This window comes from Microplitis mediator, chromosome 7 (genome assembly GCF_029852145.1).
Source record: "Microplitis mediator isolate UGA2020A chromosome 7, iyMicMedi2.1, whole genome shotgun sequence".
Taxonomy (NCBI): domain Eukaryota; kingdom Metazoa; phylum Arthropoda; class Insecta; order Hymenoptera; family Braconidae; genus Microplitis; species Microplitis mediator.
The window spans coordinates 668,668-682,852 of record NC_079975.1 but is presented as its reverse complement, the minus strand read 5'-3'; the positions used below and the strand labels follow the sequence as shown (position 1 = coordinate 682,852).

General features: G+C 34.6%; 1 protein-coding gene across 1 annotated transcript in view; it reads left to right on the top strand.

Annotated features, from left to right (window-relative positions):
- The first annotated feature begins 1,746 nt into the window (after window positions 1–1,746).
- Window positions 1,747–14,185, top strand: part of LOC130670714 (myrosinase 1-like) — an 89,527-nt gene continuing 77,088 nt past the window's right edge. The window contains exon 1 of the mRNA XM_057474147.1: window positions 1,747–1,896. The gene's annotated coding sequence lies outside the window, so the exon portion shown is untranslated. The remainder of the gene's footprint in view (window positions 1,897–14,185) is intronic.

Below are 14,185 nucleotides of genomic sequence, written 5' to 3'. Positions count from 1 at the left end.
AAAATAAGTGAATATTGACTAATTCCAAGTGCAAACCGAACCACTAATTTCAAAAAGTGGTTCGGTTGGCACTCAGAATCAGTCAATATTCACTTATTTTCACTGATTCATGTTTAGAGAGCAGTAAAAAATATTGTGTATCTGTGTTAAAAACGGTCCGTGTTAAATTTTTTGTGTTGATTATTTTGTGTCAAATCAACACAATTCTTTGTGTTACTTTAAAATTTTCAATCGATCTCCTATTCAACACTTTAAAAGTGTTAGCTAGTACAAAAATCGATATTATCAATATTTATTAAGTGTTACTTTAAAATCAACACAAAAAAAGTGTTGAAACGACAGTTGAATTGTGTTAAAAAAAATGTCTTCCTTCTATTCACGCGGGAAGCGCCATTAAGCATCAGTTTTGCTTGGTTAGTTATTATTTTTGCGACATTGATTTTATTTATTTCCAATAGGACATGAAAAAATTAAGTTGACAAAGTTCATGATTCGTATAGTTTAAAAAAAAAAATATTTAAAAAATTGCATCTGTAGCTTTTTTACTTTTCTACATGCGCATATTTTTATTTTTTTTTTTCATTATTGATTTGTTGATAAAAAACTTCAAAAATTGTTAACTGTCTGCTAACTTCAGGATCATGTTTACTATCACAAAATAGTTCAGTGTTAAATAATAATTGTTAACACTTTAGATAACCTAAAAATGATCCATGGTACAAATATAAAAGTTAACATTCTTTTTGTGTCATCATTAAGGCCATTCTCAGATAGTGCCCCCCACTTTTTAAAAATTTTGAATGACTTTCAACTGTTGTAAGCGTATCAAATTTTTATCAATTAATTAAAAAAAAATTAAAGCATTAATTGAAAAAAGGACAACGTAGTCGTAATTTCGTTGCGATATAGAATTTAGAAAAAATTATTTACACTTGATATCAATTAGGAGTTAAACAAAATTCGTTAAATAAATTTCCGTAAAATCGTCATGTCAATTTTATAATTCGAATTTTTAAATTTTGGCGGCTAAAATTTATTCAACAATTTTCGTTTAACTCCCAATTGATATCAATTGTAAGTAATTTTTTATAAATTCTATATCGCAACGAAATTACGACTACGTTGTCCTTTTTTCAATTAAAATTAAAATTTTTTTTTTCATTGATTAATAAAATTTTAATACGGTTATGACAATTGAAAGTCATTGCATATTTTTAAAAAGTGGGGGGCACTGTCTGAGAATGCCCTTAACATTTAAAAAGTCTTGAAGTTACTTCTTATATTACTCGAATTTTGTGTTGAAATTTTAACACAAATTTTGTGTTGAAATTCAACACAAATAGTCTGTATTGAAAAATAACACAAATATTGTGTGGACCGTTTCTAACACACAGATTGTGTTGATTTTAACACAATATTTTTTACTGTGTAAATTTTTGATAGAAAAAAACTATTTTTATTTCGATTAAATTTATATGATAAAATTGTTTTTCTCATATATCCACTTCACCCCACGTACTTAAACTACTTAAAGTGCGTTCAGTGTCATAATAAATTAAATCGATAACTTATGAATAATAAATTAGTTGTTTAATCCCTTAAGTGATTACAAGAAAAATAATGAATAAATATGAAATAAAAGTGTACGCGTGCGTGCAATAATGGTTAATGTGCATACACAGGTTGTCGTCCGTACAGGCGAGCAACAAATAAAATGTAGTGGCCGGTGGCTTAACGCGTCAGTTTGTTATTGCGACTGGTTACACACCAACAGGCAATAAGTAATCGTTCAAGCCTGTCATGACTCTATGCATGAGTTAGGCAACGCTACTGTGTCTCTATATACACATAATAATATTACACAGACGCCATAATACATAAAGAAAGTAACCAACGGTAAGGAATATTCATTATTTGACATACGAATAAATAAATAAATAAATAAATATCACAAAGTGCATGTAATTGATCCAAAAACGTCTTAATCGGATTTAACAACAGCAACAAAAAGGCGTTTTTTTTTTTTTTATTTATTGCCAATTAAAATAAAGCTAAACTTTGTTTTTTGCTGTTGCTGTTCATTAATGTGGAGTTTTTTGCGGAATATCGAGATATAAAATGAGGTAAGAAAGCAAGAATAAGAAGACGCGGAGTAGGCACGTGGGGCGGAGAAAAACAAGTAAGGGCAAAAAGGGGATGCCGATTAAGCTATGCAATCGCCAATTATCGGCAATTTGATCCGGTTATAACTCAATTTAAAGTAATTGGGCCGCGCTGGCACGACTTGACTTGACTTAAGATCTTCTCTTGCTTTTATACATATATATATTATATGTGCAACAGTCAGCTGTGTGTGTATGTTGCTATCTTACTTGTTTGCTCGCGCTTGCCAGTCCGCGTCGTTTAACGCTAAGGTGGCCCATAAATTCCCGGTCGACAATCTGCCAATCTTTCTATTCCCCATTTTCTACATACATCCAGTCATTGCAGTTCATTAATTTATTTTATAATTGAAAAAAAAAAATTATCTCCGATTATATTTTTTTTCTACTCGAAGAATTTCTTTTGAATGTCTAAATAAATTTTTGCTGTGGACTATTTCACCCTGGAATATTTGAAAACCAATTTTCTCTGGCATACGCTGGAGTAGAACTTGAATAATTGACTGTAGAGGGCGTTATTCACAGTAATAATGGGAATAATAGACTTGTTGACAGCATTCGCCGAAGGCTTATGCGGAAAACTCAATTTACTGTCAGTTTATTGACATCAAAATTTCAAAATTGATTTTTGGAAATCTATTTTTCCTAAAACTGATCTTGGATATCGATAATTCGCTTTCGATTCTGTCATAGATAAAATTATTTGGTCCAGTATTTTAAAATTTCCAATCCATAGCAATATTTCGATCGCAAAAATAATCAGCAAGTAAATTTTTTAGTACAATATAAAACTTGTAGAGGGCGTTATTCACAGTAATAATGGGAATAATGGACTTGTTGACAGCATTCGCCGAAGGCTCGTGCGAAGAACTCAATTTACTGTCAGTTTATTGACATCAAAATTTCAAAATTAATTTTTTGATTTTTGAAATCTATTTTTCCTAAAACTGATCTTGGATATCGATAATTCGCTTTCAATTCTCTATTAGATGAAATTATTTGGTCCAGTATTTTAAAATTTCCAATCCATAGCAATATTTCGATCGCAAAAATAATCAGCAAGTAAATTTTTTAGTACAATATAAAACTTGTAGAGGGCGTTATTCACAGTAATAATGGGAATAATAGACTTGTTGACAGCATTCGCCGAAGGCTCGTGCGGAAAACTCAAATTACTGTCAGTTTATTGACATCAAAATTTCAAAATTGATTTTTTGAAATCTATTTTTCCTAAAACTGATCTTAGATATCGATAATTCGCTTTCGATTCTCTATTAGATGAAATTATTTGGTCCAGTATTTAAAAATTTCCAATCCATAGCAACATTTCGATCGCAAAAATAATCAGCAAGTAAATTTTTTTAGTACAATAAAAAACTTTAATAATTATAATTGTCTACTGATAACACTAACGTACTTGATGCGTCTAAAGTATAAATTTAAATTATAACATTCACCTCGATAGTGACACGCGTTGTTTGTTCTTGTTATCAGCAGACTACTTTACGATATTCCAAAAGTTTTAATCTAGATTTAAAAAAATAAACTTGCCGAATATTTTTATTTAAAATATTTTTATAGCTTAAAAAATGCATGAGTATTTTTTTTTCATAAAAAAGTAAATGTTAAAAGTTGTGAATGAAATGGAATAATTTTTCAACTGATGAAACTCGATAAATAATTACAAAATGGATAAATATAAAATTTAATTATGTGTATATTTTGTTGGTAAGCAAGATAAAAGTTTAAGAATATAATGTTTTTTTAGTTAAAACGTCTGCACGAGAAACGTGAATGGCATATCATCGTGAAAGTACATACATATCTATATATCTATATATCTATATATACATATATGTATGTATGTATGTATAAAACCGAGAAGCGATACGGATCATACGTATACGTAAACGGTCGCACAACTGTCGAACGTACAGAGAGTACTGCTCGTATATGTATGATGGAGGAGACATACGTAATTTTTTTTTCGACTCTCGTTTTACAAAATAAAAAAATTCCATCATCGTGTAGACTGTACGTAGTCCGCATGGACTGTGACAAGTGACGTGGGGCAGAGAAAACTCCACTCGATTTTCTTGGTCTTATGGGTGAGTAGTAAAGGACGTGATCGAAAAGCAAATGTAAGTGGCTATCTGGTCCATGCACTTGTGTATATAAAAGTAAGAACCGCGGGACTTACCCGCAGCACTAATGGGACCCGATCGCTGTATCGATTACCACCGATTAAGAGCAATCGATTGCCTACCTTGTCAAATTTGTCAACGGGCGCGAGATCAAACCACAAGACATACGTATTTCTCTTGCGAAACTTGTATTTTTTTTTTGCCTTAAAAACCGGCCAACAATTTATTATTATTTTTATTTTATTCTTGTTTTGACTTTTAACGTTTTTTTCACTTAATTTAATTTACTGCCAAAGGTTTGATTTTTTTTTATCCATTAAATTTCACTTTGAGAAATTTTTTGTGAATTTAAATTTTGGAAAAAAATGATTTTATTTATTGATAAAATGTTCGGAGCCAATACACACCCCGGAGTAAATATTTAAAAATTTTCTCGAAACACGACAAGAGCTGCGCCGTAATATTATTAGATAAATGACGGTACTTGTATATGGTTTACATAAGCAGCACTCGGTTTGTGACCTCACTCGGGTCTCTTTCACTGGAATGGAGCTTACCAGCACAGAGAGATATCGCACGCGCTCAAAGTATAATATAAGGAAGAGGTGAAGTACAAGTCAAGCCAACCCAAGCTGAGCTGAACTGAGTCGAGCTGAAGAATGCGCGAAAGCAAGACATGCCAGCAGAGTCAGAGCCAGAGCAAGAGCGAGAAGAGCAAAGAAGAGTAAGAATGTAAGCGGATAGTGTGGATGTGAACGACAAGTGCGAGTCCCTCTGTCTCGCTCGTTCATTTAAAACCAGGCTCCGGAGTACAGAGATAGACCCGCACTGGTGCTGCACTTCCTTGGACCGTTCATCTTCGAGGGGTTAATGGGGTTTCAGGGAAATTGCCTCGACGCCTAGGGATACCAGACTAAGGCTTCATCATGAGTTAGTCGTGAGAGTTTAAATATTTATTATGTCGACTAAAATAATGCTTCACTTTATTTTATATAATAAATTTAATTTTATATTTTCTATATCTATTTCCTTCCGATACTTGTTTCGGCGGACAAAATACTTGTCGCTGAGGATCAGTGATTAGATGATTTACCGAGTGTCTGAGTGTCTGTGTCTGAGTGGATCTAGGTACTCTAGGTTGAGACGCATTGAGAGTTAAGTGTAATTACCCGGCGTCGAGTTACAAGACCAGAGCGTGTGTTGGTGGTGAGTTGGTTTGCTCGTCGAGGCTCCGGTTACCGCGAACGAGTTTATAATCGTCCGGTGTGCGAATAGACAGATCGCTTTCAATGGCTGTGAGGATGATTGAGTCGTTTGCGAGTAGCTGGGCATTCGGTTTAACCCGAGGGGAATTACGTCAGAGCACGTGAAAAATGAATAAACATTTCTGATATAGAAACTTTTTTTTTAATTGAGATTAATATTAGAAAAGTTTATCAGGTCAACAGAATTTTTTTTAAATCGAACGTCATTTCATAGAGAGGGTTGGGAAAGATGGCCATTTTTTTATGTTAAATTGAAAGTGGAGCGGGTTACGGTTCTTGGCGATTGTTAAGCTTGACGAAGCTGATAGTCTTGCATTTCCGACATTACTTATATATATATTTGCTAATGACGCTGTACTGTCGGAGGTACTGCTAAAAGTACTTACAAGCACATCCGTATCCGCATTTGTATCCGTATCTGAAGATAGTGCATTTGAAATCAGACTTAAGTTATGTACTATTGAAGTTCCGTTTCCATTAGCAGGTCACATATTATCTCCAGTCAATTGGTTGCTGTAGACGGTGATCAGTAAGATATATTTTAGAGCTGGGTACTACTCAGTGGAACCGGGAATCTAACTAAAGAGGAGTCATTTCCTCATCTAGTACTACTAAGTGCTCGGAAACACGATAGAATAAGAATCTAGGGTACTCGGTATCTTGTTTTAACGGAAACAATAGAAAACTTATCAAGTTTTCTGGACAAGAAGACATTTTTTTTGTGTCACGGGGTACCAAAAATCAAAATTTTATTGAAAATCGTCGTTTTCGATTTATAATTTATTTTTACGAGGTCTCGAAATTTTGTGTGGAATATGGAGGAAGGGGGGGCAAAAGGGGGTAGGGTAGGCAAAACGGGGTACCCCCAAAATTTGATAAAAAAAAAATTTCATATTTAAAATGGTTTTTAAACATTCCAAAATCACTTCTACACGGAAAGAAAATTATGGCAGCGGTTCCCATAATTTTGTGAAATTTTTTCCTATACCATCATAGGAATTACGACCATAAATTATGGGAGCGGTTCCTATAATTATAGGAATGTTTCCCATAATTATAGGAATAATTCCTATAATTATGGGAATGATACCCATAACACTATAGGAATGGTTCCTATAATTATAGGAATGGTTCCTATAATTATAGGAATGGTTCCTATAATTTATAGGAACACTTTCTATAATATTATAGGAACCATTCCCATAATATTATATGGGAACCATTCCCATAATGCATAGCAAAACTTCCCATAATTTTCTTTCCGTGTATAAATATAATTAAGCGTCACTTTGAATTTTTTTTGGTAAACTTTTTCAAAAATCGATTGTCAATTGAAAAATATTAATGACATTTGTTTTATGATAAAAATTATTAAAAATTTTTTTTGTTCTTTTGTATCCAATAAATATGTAAAATATAATTTTTCTTCATGTAAATCACTTACAAAAAAATTTAACTTAATCAAATTCGTTTAAAATCCAGAAATTTTTTTTTTTACCTTTTTTAGGGGGTACCCCACTTTGCCCGCAGAAATGAAAAAATTTTTTTTTCAACGGTAACTGAAAATTTCTTCTATTTACTTTGAATATCATTAAAAAAAAAAGATTTAGCGTATTTGAGTCCTCGAAAACTTATATTTCCTTAAGTACCTCCTTTTGCCCCTCCCTCCCCTAAATTTCTAATTTTTTGAATATTATGAGGAAGTCAATAAGTTCCGGTTGAGTAGATAAAAAATTATAATATAAACGATCGGCATAAAAATAAAAAAAAATAATAAATACGGTGCAATGTGTCGAGACACAAGAAAAGTAGATATATGATGCCTTAAAGTATAGGAAATAGTTGTTATATAAAATCACCAGTCCAATTGATTTTCCGTTAAAGGAAAATTTTATTTAAAATTATTCATTTAATTACTCGTTACATATTCATTACTCTATATTTGCCGGTATCTATAATGTGTGCAGCAAAATGTGAAAATACTAATAAATATCTATAAAACATGAAAGATTGTAGATAAATAAAATGTATAATAAATTATTTAAGTATCGAGTATTGCCGTTTTTCGGTGCATCGTAAAATAAAAAAATAAATAAAATGCTGAAAGATCTTTTTCGCGAGATCCCGAAGCGAGATGATCTGTAGGTGCAAATTATCGTCGATAAATTCCGTCCGAGGTACCACTAAAAATAAAAATATATATATAGAGTAATATAATATCGTCGCGCCGAATCTGTCGTTCCGCAATAAAAATAAAAAGCCTCTGACGTAATAACACGTTGCGCTCCGGCCAATATTTTAATTACGGCTTAATACACTAATTAACTCGTCCCTATAATCTCACAATGCCGTGTAGTTTTTTTAACCAACAACTCCAGGGAATTTGAATAAATTTAAAAAAAATAATAATTTATTTCATTAAAACTCCATTGAGGCTCTTCTCGATCGACAGCTCTCAAGCTCAAAGTGCTTCTTTATTCCGCAGACTGTCAATAGTAAATAAAATAAAATGAAATAAAATAATTGAGAGTTAGTGATTCCGTCAATTGCTTGTCTCAACTTCCGCTGGCCGTCGTGAAATAATTTTTACCATTTCTCGAAATAAAATTTCCAATTCACTAAACGTATTGTCGTACGCAGAGGCGCAAAAGGAAATAGCACGCACAGAAGTAGAAAAAAAAATAAATAATTTCCTCAGTCTGCAGCGTATCCTCAGTCTTGAGGCCTCACATAACCCATCAAAGACCAAGTAGTTCTCGGTATCTGCTCGTAAAACGTGAACGTACGTATCATACCGAGCTAGACTCGGAGACCCTACAAAAAGACCACACCAGCAAGTAACTAACTCTCTATCTAAGTTACTTAGTAAGTAAGTAAGTGAGTAAGTGAATGAGTGGACGGGTAAGAGTATTTGTTGGACAAAGAGAATGAGGAGGCACCGAGCGGCATCCAAATGAAGGCGACCCAGCGGACCCAAGAATAAGAGTCCAAGAGTCTCCTCTCCTCAGCTCGCATCGTGTTGGTGAGCATAGTAGGCATTGCAATGATGCATTCATCGAGCACCGGAGTCACGAACGAAACGCGCCCCGAACCGGCGGACGTAGAGCCGTCGCGAGCACGGAGGTCGGACATTCAGACAGTGGTCCTCCAGCTCTACCGGTTGCATCGGTGCAACTCGATGGTTAAATTTGCATTTTTATTTTTTTCATATCATGTTCACGTCTCCATACATGCACCAGAAGCTAAAGCTGAGGGCCAGGAAAACAAAAGGTTAGGACTCGAACACTGGATTGTTGGAGTTTTAAGCCTGGATGTTAAGCCTATTGGAATAAAATCGAACGGTTCAGTGTCAGTTAACCTCAATCCCGTCACTTCCGGAATACAGATCCAACCGACTACATCTTCCTTTCTTTCTTTCTCTCGGGGATTTTTCTATTCCCGTTTACTCGTTATCCATCAGAGAAATATCGATGATAGTTCTTGATACAAGACCGAGTGCCCCTCGATCGGTACCAACTAAACGTGCTCTCGATGATCCTACTGCAATCGATCATGGACTTGTTGTTGGAGTTGTTGTTGCAGTAGTAGTTGCTGTTGAGGTATAAGATTATCAGGAAGACACAAGAGGATATGGTGGCAGTGTAAGTGAAATTACTCGCAGGTAACTGCTCCCTCAATCGTGACTTTATACCGATTTCTTATGTTTTTTTTTTTTTTTTCGTTGTTTTTTCTTTTTGTTCTTTAAGTAACTCTTAACTTTATTTAAAATTTTTTTTCATTTATCTACACACCTTGGGAGATTCAGCCGCACGATTAAACACCACGGCTTGACCACGAAAATTTATCGAGGGTGGAGAATAAGATCAGCCGGAGTCTGGAGAGGAGACCGACTCCGTGGATACATAAGGCGTCGCAGAATCGATTACGATCTTAACCGAAACCTGTACCTCTACCGCGACCGCATATTCACACGGAATACATTTAACAAAAGGAATACGTATTATTATTTCAAGTTTAAAGCTCTAAGTTTTTAGATTTTATGGAAAAAAAAAAAAAAATCGGCGAGTGAAAGCATCGCTAATAAAGCGAGTGCAGAGTGCAGAGCGGAAGATAATAAGTGTAAATCGGCTGGGTTAATTCGTGAGCGGGTTTAAAAATAAGTTAATCCGAGAGATCGGTAGCGGATAGTCGCGGATAGTCGGCACCTGTAGACGATGTTGTGCCGTTTTTATTTTCTCGAGCGACGATCGTACGATATGTCTCTGCACCGGCTGAGTAGAGTCCGTGGCTCCCAGTCGACGAGCACCGAGGACGAATCGTGATCGGTAAACGACGGGGAACCTTTTGCTTTCTAATCATACTCTCAAGGTTAACCCCGATGAACCTGTGAGGATCCAAGTGGTTTGCGGTGGTTGTTATACTTCTCCAGGTTGCCGATTTACATATTTTTTACACCCGTAATTATTTTATAAATAGATCACTACCAGTCGAACTAAAATTTATCATGCCGGTTTCTAACCGTTATGCAAACAAAAAACTACCGATCTCTCATTAATACACAGAAAAAACAGATATCTTGAGTCAAGAAAATATTTTTGAAGACAAACGTTTTCGGGAACCAAGTCAAGATTTTCTTGAGCCAAGAGAATTCGTCTTGGTTGGAGAAGATTTCTACACAGAAAAAAAGAATTTCTTGGCGCAAGAAATATTTTGTATTATGAATTGAAGACAAAAATTTTTCTTGGCTCAAGAATTTTTTTCTCGCCTGAAAAATTTTTTTCTTGTTCCGAGAAAATTTTTTCTTACCCCAAGAAAAGTTTTATTTTCACTTTATAATACAAAAAATTTCTTGGGTCAAGTAAAAATTTTCTTAGATGAAGAAAAAATTTTTTGCGCCAAGAAATCCTTTTTTTCTGTGTACTTTATCTGACAAAATTTAAGTCTCCAAAAAAATTTTCTTGAATCAAGAATATTTACCTCCAGTCGAGAATTTTTTTTTGTGTGTATCAATTTAAGAAAAAAAAAATGATCTCTTATTGATAATGAATTTTAAAAATCACAATTAATTTAATTTAAAAATCTAGTTTAAAAAAAAAAATGAGAAAAATCTGTAGCAAGATCTTGAAATACTTAAGCAACATGACAAGGCTGAGCATGAATGTGTTAACATGGTACAGAGTTGGATAAACACGAGGAAGGTGATTAAAGGAGAATTAATTCGAGGCATTCCGCATCTTGATGCCGTGTGATAACTTGTGGGCGAACTCTCAGTAGAGTAAACGGACAAGTGATGCCATACATCCAAACATACACACATATACAATAATAATAATAATAATATTAAAAAGTAGAGGAAGGAAGAGCGGCCGGTGTCTGCAAAGCCATTAGATCCCTCGTTACGTGTCATTGCGGAGATATCTCGCGGCTATATGGGCCTATCATCCAGCTGGACGGAGCAGAGGGTGAGGGTGAGTTCGCGAGTGTATGTTGGGCATCAGGACGAGACTGGTTGTACATATAATACGTGCAACGAGCAACGAGCATCGAGATGAGCACAATTATGCATCGTTCTCTGAGAGACGGTACATTAATTTATGGCTGAAAGAAGGACCTGGCGTGTGCGCGTGTCGGCAACTCTGTATAACGCAGCGCTGAGTAATGTGTAAGGATACTGATGATCCAGGAGAGCAAGAGAGCTAAGCGTGGGCGCCTCTCCCATATTATGTATCCTGTGTAGTAGTGGATAGGACTCGAGCTTAAAACATTTCTCTGGTTCAACCGTCTTTTTCTTCCCTCCTCGGTCTCTTTCTTATTTTCATCCTTGCGCTCAGTCCTCACCAACTTCACCCAGCTCATGTTAGTTATTTGTACCCACGTAAGAAGATTCACCTCAGACGCGATCAGGCAATTAATAATCCCTGCTAACTCATATATGTATATTTATTTTTTGTTGTACAGTTTACTGGGATCTGATAATTTTAAGAGTGAGTTTGGGCACTGACTCTTCGAGTAACGTAATTAGGTGGAAAAAAAATTAAATTGAATGATAAAATTTCGAAATAAATGAGTCAGTTTCATTGATGAGACGATCACCTTGATATGTCTGTGATGATGTCGAAGGACTTGGTGATATGTTCACGTCAACATGTCTGTCATGTTTCGATTGATGTCTTCACACTTGCGGACTTTTAAATTCATCGTGTGCCGCTACGCCATCGACACTGTATGTATATACAGATACATATATATGTATCTATAGAGTGTAGGTATACTTGATTTAACTATCGTACTCTCTATATTTTATTTCGTAACTGAAGATCATCAGTTTGGTTTTGAGATTAGCGAGGATGTGAATAGACAATTAAAATAATTTTTAGTAAATAAATAAATAATGAGTAAATGTATAAAATGGTGTAATATGTCGGCAGTAAAAATGACGATTTTTTTAGCTGGCAAATAAAAGATGTCTCTTGCAGGAGAGATTAATATTGCCGATAAAAAAAGTGTCAGCGGTATAGTATAGCGTAGCACTAAAACGTTAGGGCAATAAAATTTGAGGCAGATTAAAGAGGATTTTTATAATTGTGGTGAAATAAAGTTTTTAAATAAAATCCTTGTTTTTAATGTTATATATTTAAATGTTGATGAGCTAAGAGAGTGTGTGTTGTATTATCGGCGGATCGCGGTTAATTGCGTACACGAGTATCCACTGAAATATTGCTCTTAAAAATATAAAAATTGCGTAACGTCTGCCATGATTTTTATATCGCGTGCTTCAAATTAATTGGACGATGCCAGAATATTATTATTTTTTTGAGGTGATTAAATGATCTCGTTGACGACAATCGGCTTAATTATTTTTAATTGAATTAAATAATTAAGAAATTCAATTGAAAGTGGTGCATGAAAAATTAAAAGGTTTAATTGCTGTTTGTAATAAAAAATTTAACAAAAAATTATATCCAGGTCATGAAGAAATATCATTTTTTTTTTCTTAAATTTCAGTAACGAAATCCGAGTCCCGAAAAGATTTCATTTTTTTATTTTCTGTTAAATAAATTTTTAAATAAAAAATGAAAACATGATGACTGTCAGTGAAATTTATAATTTAGCCATTTTGCTCTTTGGTTTTAATGAAATAAAAGTAAAACATGATCAGTAGCTCAATAGATACACAGGAATAAACTAAAGGATTATATCTCCTCGGAACATTTAAATCCAAGTAAACGTAAGTTTCTCGAGATAAAATTTATCTTTTAACTCGATAACACTCTCGTTGCATTACATTTAATCACACGTTTAACACGAGTTAAACTATACAAACACGAGTTTAATATGCACACACACTAAATTGCCCTTTTTTCCCATCAGCTCAATCTCAATTTACATTTTGGATCACTGATAAATCTACAAGGATTTCATAATCGCACGAGATTATTACCGCAAATTACCATACTCTCTCTCCCTCTCTCCCTCCCTCCCTGCCCCCTCTGTTTGGCTTACAGCCGGAGCCAGTGTCATTAGTGTCAGAGCGTATTCGAGCGCTAAATAAACAAGATTAAAAAATAGCCAAGTAAATGAATAAAATAAAAAATAAAAAGATGAATAAAAAAAGGCAGACGAGAGCGAGGCCAAGGGAATCTTGATAGCTCGATAAATACATCAAGACTCGAGTCGTCTCAAGAGAAACGATCACTGATGGGACTCACGTTCCCACATTTACATTCGACCTATTGTCTCTCTGTCGCTCCTCACACATATCGAGACTTGTTTGGGATTATTCATACTACTCACAACCGCCAGCCAGCAAAACCCATACTCCATTCTACTGTTGTCGAGTTGCCCGAGCAGAGACCACTAATGTTATGTTAAGACTTTGCTCTTGAACTCGTCGATTCGCTTTCAATGCTATTTTTACTCCCATCCATTTTACAATAAATTCTTTTTGTTCTCCTCAACAGCTCGAAAATTATCAGGCATGTCAGGTGTATGACCTGGCATTTTTAACAATTTATATTTACAGCAACAAAAAAAAAACTACATCATGACGTTCTTTTTATTTTTTCAATTAAAAAAAAATTGATTCATTGTTTGATCAAGTATGACGAGAAGCAAATGAACGAGTGTGTGTTGCTGAGCGCAAAAAGCTGAATACAAAATCGATTTTTAGCGATAATATTTGAATAATAAATTTAAAAAAGGACGAAATGAAATTCCGTGTCGCGGTGAACTACGTGACTGACAGGTCGCGGTGTCTTGGCACGGCCAGGTCTCGCACTAGAGTCCATGTGCCAGTAGTGGGTAAGGTGTACGTTGTACGGAGCTGAAAGTTGTGGATGTATGGATACATGCATGCATGGATGCACGGCGTCTCCGCGGGAAGCGAGATAAAACGAGTGCATAACAAGGTACCTCACTCATCGTTGCGCCAACTATATATACATGCATGGTAAGTTACTGACAAGTACTCGTGGCAGTACAAGGTGTACGTTGGCTACAAAAAAAAATTGTTTCGTTATTATGGAGTTACTTTTTGCGGATCATTTAACACGTTCAACTAACGCTTAATTAATCGATCAACTTGTTATTTTTTTTACGATATTAATACTAATTT